Below are 7,500 nucleotides of genomic sequence, written 5' to 3' on the forward strand. Positions count from 1 at the left end.
GGAAGGTGGAGGGATTGGCACTAACAGCTGACATTAAAAAGAGCAGAGGAGTATACCTGTTCAGCAGGTTTCAGGGGAAACAGCCTGAGGGACAGCCTCAAAATTTCTCTCTGGAAAACTCCAATAATTTAAATCTTTTACAGTCACAGGATGCTGTAACTTCCCACTTCAAGCACCTCCCACCAATTAGGAGACATGGCAGTTCTTTTCTACAAAAGTCAAACTGAACAGCGTCACCAAACCAAAGTAGCAAATAATCATCCGGATTCAGCCGAGCGCCCTGACGTCGGCCAGTGAGTTTGGTCAGCGTATGACAATAATGCAAATGGCCGACAGCGCTTCTCCACACGTCTGGGAACACAGGCGGTCATGTGTGTGCGGGAATGAGCAGACGTGTGAAGGTGGCAATCCCTTGCTCCCCTTCCATCCATCCTTCACTCCTGTTCTTACTGTTTAAATAGATAGATAAATAAATAATAGAAGCGGAGAGAACAATGGTCGCTTAGTCATCCACAGAACAGAGTACCAGTGTGTAAGGACTCCTATCTTCATCCTCGCTTTCCGAGACCCTCCCACCACTCCTCTGTACGCCCCCCCCACCTCACTGCTGTTCGACACCCCTGAACTCAAGTCTACCCGGCAACCAAACTCCTCCTTCGGCTCTTACTGACAAAAGAAAAGAGGAGAGAGAGTGGGGATTGGTGTATGTGTGTGTGTGTGTGTATGATGTGGGGGGGCGGGGTTGGGCGTGGGGGAGGGGGGGGGGCGGCTGGAGGCCTGGCACAAGCCAACTTTTATTTCTCCATTCATTCGGGGGGCCCCCACCCACCCCACCCCGGCTGTAATGGGGTGCACAAAGGGAGGGCCTGTTGCCCGGACGACCGACAACGTCCCTCCTGAAGTGCCAGGAGGTGAGGGTGGGCGGGGCCAAAAGGGCAGTGGGGGTGGCCTAATCCCCCTACATAAAATTAGGAAGGCGCTCTTTGCATTAGCCATGGGGATAGAGGAGGAGAGCTGGAATGAACTGATTGGAATAAGAGGATATTCAGCTTGCACACACACACACATACGCACACAAACACACACACATACACATTTGCACACATGCATGCGCACGTGTGAACATGCATGCACATACGGACGCACTTACACAATCAAACACATGCACATCACATGCATCAACACACACACACGCACACACACTCGCACACACACACACAGACACAGCCACGCACATGCACATCACCTGCATCTACACACACACACACACATTCATGCATATACACACACGTGCATGCGCACACACACACGCACATGCACGTATGCACACAAAGCCACAGAAACACAAACACATATCACTAACACAAACCCATAATCATGCACACACACACACACACACACACTGACAGACACACACACTACACACACACACAGGGCTCTCCCCTCTCTATCTCCCTCTTCAGTGTGCAGCTGTTTTCATTAGCCCGGGTGTAAGTGCGGCGTGTCACAATATTTCATTATTTGAGCGTGACCCCCCCCCACCCCCCACCCCCCCGCCTGCCACATGGCTCCCTCTGGAGACGTCTTTTCATGACCCCCCCCCCAGAACTGCATTCATGCACGGGAGCTGCCCCCAGAAGCAGCAGCAGATGGAGTCAGGTTAGCCTGGAGAGCGGGGAGGGTGGGGGGACCCATTGCCCCCCCCTGCCCCCCCCCATCTCCACTCCAGACTCCGAAACGCCTGATTTCTAAAGGGCCACATCCACACACGCGCTCGCTCCTCTGATTCCTCCTTTCAGGCACAAGAGTTCGCCTCTTGTCCAGGGGATTTCAAAGCCAAAGAGACCCCCCACCTCCCCTCCTCCTCTCCCCAAATGGCCTCCCGAGCGCCCTATTCTCCCTCCCTGCTCCTGACCAAGCTAATGACTGCAATATTATGGCTCACAGAAAAGAGCTTTTTGTCCCCTCCAGCCTCAGAGTGTTAGAAAGGGGAAAAGTGTGTCTATCGGTGGATTACGCTGGTTACAGCTTCCCTGCGGAGAGAGGGGCATTCTGGAATACGAACACCCCCCTTCTAGAGTCACCATGTGCAGCTGAGTCATTTTAAATTCACACTAGCGTTTATCAGGCTACTATACAGTGTGTGTGTGTGTGTGGTGTGTGTGTATCTGTGTGGTGTTTGCGTGCATGTGTGCAAGTGTGTGTGCGCGGTATGTGTGTGTGTGTGCATGTGTGCGAGCGTGTGTGTGTGGTGTGTGTGTGTGCATGCATTTGTGTGGTCTGTGTGCATGTGTGTGTGTATGTGTGTATGTAGCGTGTGTGTGCGTGTGTATGTGTGTATGTAGCGTGTATGCGTGTGTGTATGTGTGTATGTAGCGTGTATGTGTGTGTGTGTGTGTTGGGGGATCAGACACTGCACCCTCAGGCCAGTAAACCTAGAGCTCCCTCACCTCCTCCGTGTCTGCCCTGTGACAGGTGTGAGGCAGGAGTCAGGTGTAGCCCAGCGCCGGCCATATGGCCTCTCTTCGCCCCGCCCCCACCCTCACACCCCGCTACCTGCATTCACAGGTGAGCCGGACTGACTCACAGTGAGGCCAGCTGTCCGGCCTGCCAGGAACAAACACGGCGTCGGCACGGCGACGGGCCACCGGCAGCTGCTGCGCTGGAGCCAATCCCTGCATGTTGAGTCAGGCCCAGCCGGCCCCAGGGCTGAAACCCAGCCAACAGGCTGGCGGCTGGAGCGAGGGGCACTGCGTGTGTGCGAGTGTGTGTGTGTGTGTGTGTGTGTGTGTGTGTGTGTGTGTGTGTGTGTGTGTGTGTGTGTGTGTGTGTGTGTGTGTGTGTGCAAAAGCGTCTGTGTGTGTATGTGTGTGCATGGGTGTGTGTGTGTGCAGAAGCATGTGTGTGTGTGCATGTGTGTGTGTGTGTGTGTGCAGATGCGTGTGTGTGTGTGTGTGTGTGTGTGTGCAGAAGCATGTGTGTGTGTGTGTGTGTGTGTGTGCATAAGCGTGTGTGTGTGTGTGTGTGTGCAGAGTGTGTGTGTGTGTGTGTGCATAAGCGTGTGTGATGTAAATCTCTTCAAAGGCTATTCATCTGGACATGAGCTGCCAACTGTTGCTGAAAGTCTGAATTAAAACAATTTCCTGGTTCTTTTGGGGGCCCCTTGCCCTGGGGGGTGGGCTCTGTTGTTCAGTCTGAATGGGGGGGGGGGCGAGGGTGAGCTGAGGTGGGTGGGGGTGCATTAGAAGGGGGGGGTGGCGCACTGACAGCTGTACTTTGGCTCTGTCAGTAACAGCTGCCCAGAGCCCACGCTCTGAGTCTGGGGCGCAAGATTAGGGAGGTGTGGGGGCGCGTGCTCCTGCAGAAGACAATGCTCCCCCCATTAACCCCCCCCCCCCGCCCTCTCGCCCCTGCAGACAAAAGCTGCACTCTCCTTGCTGCCCTCGCCAAAGGGGAGGGGGTGGAGTCAGGCTTTCATAGAAACACCGAAAAGGATGAGGAGTTACACTGTCTGATAGACGAGAGGAGAAATAGGGAGGGGGGAGAGAGAGAGAGAGAGAGAGAGAGAGAGAGGTCTTTCAGAATGGCTCAGAGACAGCTGCTACTGCCTGGCTGTAGGGAAATTTGAGCCAGTTCCTTTCACCGAGAGGGCAGGGGGTTTATTGGGGAATAGAGGGGTACAGAAGGGGGGGGCGTTTGATGGATGAACGGCACACTTTGCCCCCTAGATGACAGCGTTCCGCCCGGAAAAAAAAAGGATGGGAGGGATTCCCTTCACCTCGACACGTGTGTCCTTCTTTCATTACCCAGAATGCACCTGGGACACCTGGGGCATGGATAATCATGCATAAGGCATAGACATGCATGCGTTTCTGTATTTCATGCATGTGCGTGCATTTGCGTTTGAGCTTGCGTGTATACGAGTGTATGCATGTGTGTGTGTGTGAATAAGCACGCGTGTGCATGCAATTAGGTGCACTGGGGGTGTGCCTACTCTTACAGCTCTCACCCAATCAGAGCCCGCGCTCTGTACCCCTCCCACCATCGTCATGACGACGCGTTGGTCTGGATGTGACCTGACATATCTCTGGAGTGTGACACTTCCCCGCCCCCCCCCCGACCCCGTTAATTAATAATCAATAACGAAAGAAAAGAAACTTCAACGCCCTCAAAGTGATGGTCAGTTTATAGATCTCTGCTCGTCTTCCTCACTCCCCCTCATCACCGAGGGTGAGAGGGAGAAAAATAGAGATAGAGTCACCATATTGTTTTCCTGGCTGGGTGGAAGAATAAACTTTCTGATGGTAATGGAGAAGCGGTGATAGGATTATACCGGGCCCTTTAGAGATGCTTGCAGATGCTTGTTTGGCCACATACAAATGAGCTCGTAAGTGCATTTAAACGACCCAGCCGGCCCTGCTCTGCTACTGCCCTATCTTAACCAGATCTGCAACTGCAGCTGCCCTCCCTCATTACCCCCCCCCCCCCCCCCGAAAGGAATGTGCAATCAGCTGCGTATCAGCGCACAACAGTGGCCGCGGTGGGCTACTGACCGACACGTTCGCACCCAGAAGCAAAAGACTCACGCTCCAGGATAAAAGATGGATCTCAGTTAAAAAGACCGGCAAATAACAGACCGGCGACTTTCCGAAATAAAAGGTTAAAAAAGAAAATGATAAAAATAAAAATAAAGCAACCAACCACTACTCAAAACAAAAGATTACAAGGAAAGGGACCAAAATTGAAGGCCAACATTTCAAAATGAATATATTATTTAGCAACTTTCCACAAAACATTTGATGATTTGATGAATTTTTTGGTTGTTTTTTTTTTATTTTTTAAGTATTGTTCATGAAAATGGTAAAACTCCATGTTTATGGATCACAATAGATCTTTGATAATGTTGTACATGCTGCAGACTCTGGCTCATCCCATTCCTAACTGGGTTGCACCACAAACGCTACCATGTCTCGGATTTACAGTGTTATAAAACAGAGGAAGAGACACACGATACCGCCTGTAACTCTCCTGCTTTTATTTCCTCCCGTCAAAAAAGACGAATAAAGGAAAACAAAAACTCACTTTGGAGGACTTGGGGGTCAGGGAGGCGGAGGGGAGGGGTGTCGGGGAGGATGGAATCGAGATCATTTTCACGAGCCTTCTGACTCTCGTAAAAGAAATACTAAACTCCCTTTGTGGGGAAATCTGCATAAAAACATCACTGTGCAAAGAGCCGCCTCGCTGATGATGACCTTTAACCTTTGACCTCTTGGCAGCTACCAGTGCTAGATAATTAAAAAAAGAAAGAAATCACTGAAAACGTGCATGTACAGTAACATATTAGCGAATTTCCGATTCCTGAAGAGAGCTGTGAGGTTCATGAATAGCACCCCCCCCCCTGCCCCCGAACCCCCAGTGCCTCAACTACGCCTGGGACAGCAGTAGCCGTTTGGTGATGTCATTCGCCGCTGGTCCGTCTTCCGAAGAAGCGAAGCCCCCGGCACGTGACTTCAGCCCAAGACGTGCGCGGATAAGAGAACGAAAACACAATAAAAGGCAGACGGAAGCAGCACTTGGGCCCGAGCAGGAAATTAACAGCAGATTACCAGCGGTTAACGACAGGCTTCGCCCGGGAGCGCACGCAGTGTCAACAAGCGAAACAACTCTTCCGCGGAGCTCGAACAGTGTTTACCAAAACATTTGCTACCAGGAACTCCGTTTTGTTTATGTACTTTTTGCTTCGTTCAGAAGCGGATTTTTTTATGGCGACGCGGGGCATTTCATATCAGGGTTTTAAAACTCGACGCTTTGATTTATTGCTGATGTTCTCTGCGTTCGGGACTTTGCGTTCGGAAGTCTTCCCCTCTTTCTCGCGCGGTTGCGGTCGGCGCGCAGGTCTCCGCCTGTCTCTCGTCTCTCTCCGACGTGCAGCCGGCACGGTCAACAAACGGCGAGCGATAACGTCGCGTCCGCAGCGCCGGGCCGAGCGAACGAACTCCGTGTTTTTTTTAACGCGAGGGGGTTTTTTGCGATGTAGCGGGCAGTGTGTGAGATGAAAGTCCAGGGTGTGTTTGCACAAACTGTTATGCACCGGGGAGGGGGGGAGGGGGGGAGGGGGAGGAGCGGGGGGGGGGCGCAGAGCATGTTTAGCACACGCGGGTCAGCGCGTGCGTGTCATGCAAAGGATAAGCAGACACCACGCTTATCTCACAGGCTTGTCCTTTTCTGTGATCTGTTTCTTTATACCGAGCGTCAGTGGTACATCACAACAAAAACCAAGCTGCTGTTTCTGTGATGACTGCGTGTATGTTTTAAAGGTTTTAAAGGTACATTGAACTGCTAGGGGGCAGCGCAGTGGTGCAGAGGGTAGCACTGTCACCTCACAGCAAGAAGGGCCTGGGTTCGAATCCGGCCCGGGCCTTTCTGTGTGGAGTTTGCGTGTTCTCCCCATGTGTCCGCGTGGGTTTCTCCGGGTACCCCGGTTTCCTCCCGCAGTCCAAAGACATGCAGGTTAGACTGATTGGAGACTCTAAATTGCCCATAGGTATGGGTGCGTGAGCGAATGGTGTGTGTGCCCTGCGATAGATGGCCGATCTGTCCAGGGTGTGCCCCCGCCTCTCTCTGTTTTCTACATAACGTACGTCCGTCTGAATAAATAAACGCGACTTGCTGCTTTCAGCAGTCCCTGTAACCGCCAGCTAAGGTCCTTATTCACGCCCGTCAGCTTGAGCCTGCTCAGCCGAACGCTTCTGCGGACGCGACCCAGGCCCGCGAACCGGAAAAGAAAAGAGGAGAGGCTGTCTCGGCTCCGAGGTTCTGACTCATCAAACAGTGAGATCTTTCTGAAAGGCGGCCATAAAAAAATCTATTCTGAGAACAACGCCGCTGTTGCTCTCTCCGTCTCTGTGGAAGAAATGATAGTTTATTACGGGGGTCCACGGTCACAACAGGTAATCATACGCTTTCTGCCGCAGTCTGAGCACCACGTCAATTACAGGTAAAGTGCTACCTGTTGTACAAAGGCCACACACAAGTGCACTGACTCACTGGCTCGCTCGCTCACTTACACACACACACACACACACGCGCACTAGCTTGTTTACATGAAACACATGTTGAAAACGGTCTTTGAGATGACAGCTGTATTGGGGCAGGAAACTCTCTTCTGCATGCCCGAACAGATCCTGCCTGAGTGAGCAAGAGAGAGAGAGAGAGAGAGAGAGAGAGACAGAGAGAGAGAGAGTGTGTGTGTGTGTGTAAGAGAGAGAGAGAGAGAGAGAGAGAGTTTCTATGTGTACGCTTTGGCAATAAGTACAAGTGTATTTCATGCCAATAAAGCATTTTGAATTTGAATTTGAGAGAGAGTGTGTGTGTGTGTGTGTGTAAGAGAGAGAGAGAGAGAGAGTGTGTGTGTGAGAGAGAGAGAGAAAGAGACAGATTGTGTGTGAGAGAAAGAGAGAGAGAGAGAGAGGGATGATAAAGGCAGACAGAAAGAAGGAG

The sequence above is a fragment of the Anguilla rostrata genome, chromosome 10, assembly GCF_018555375.3.
Source record: "Anguilla rostrata isolate EN2019 chromosome 10, ASM1855537v3, whole genome shotgun sequence".
Classification (NCBI taxonomy): Eukaryota; Metazoa; Chordata; class Actinopteri; order Anguilliformes; family Anguillidae; genus Anguilla; species Anguilla rostrata.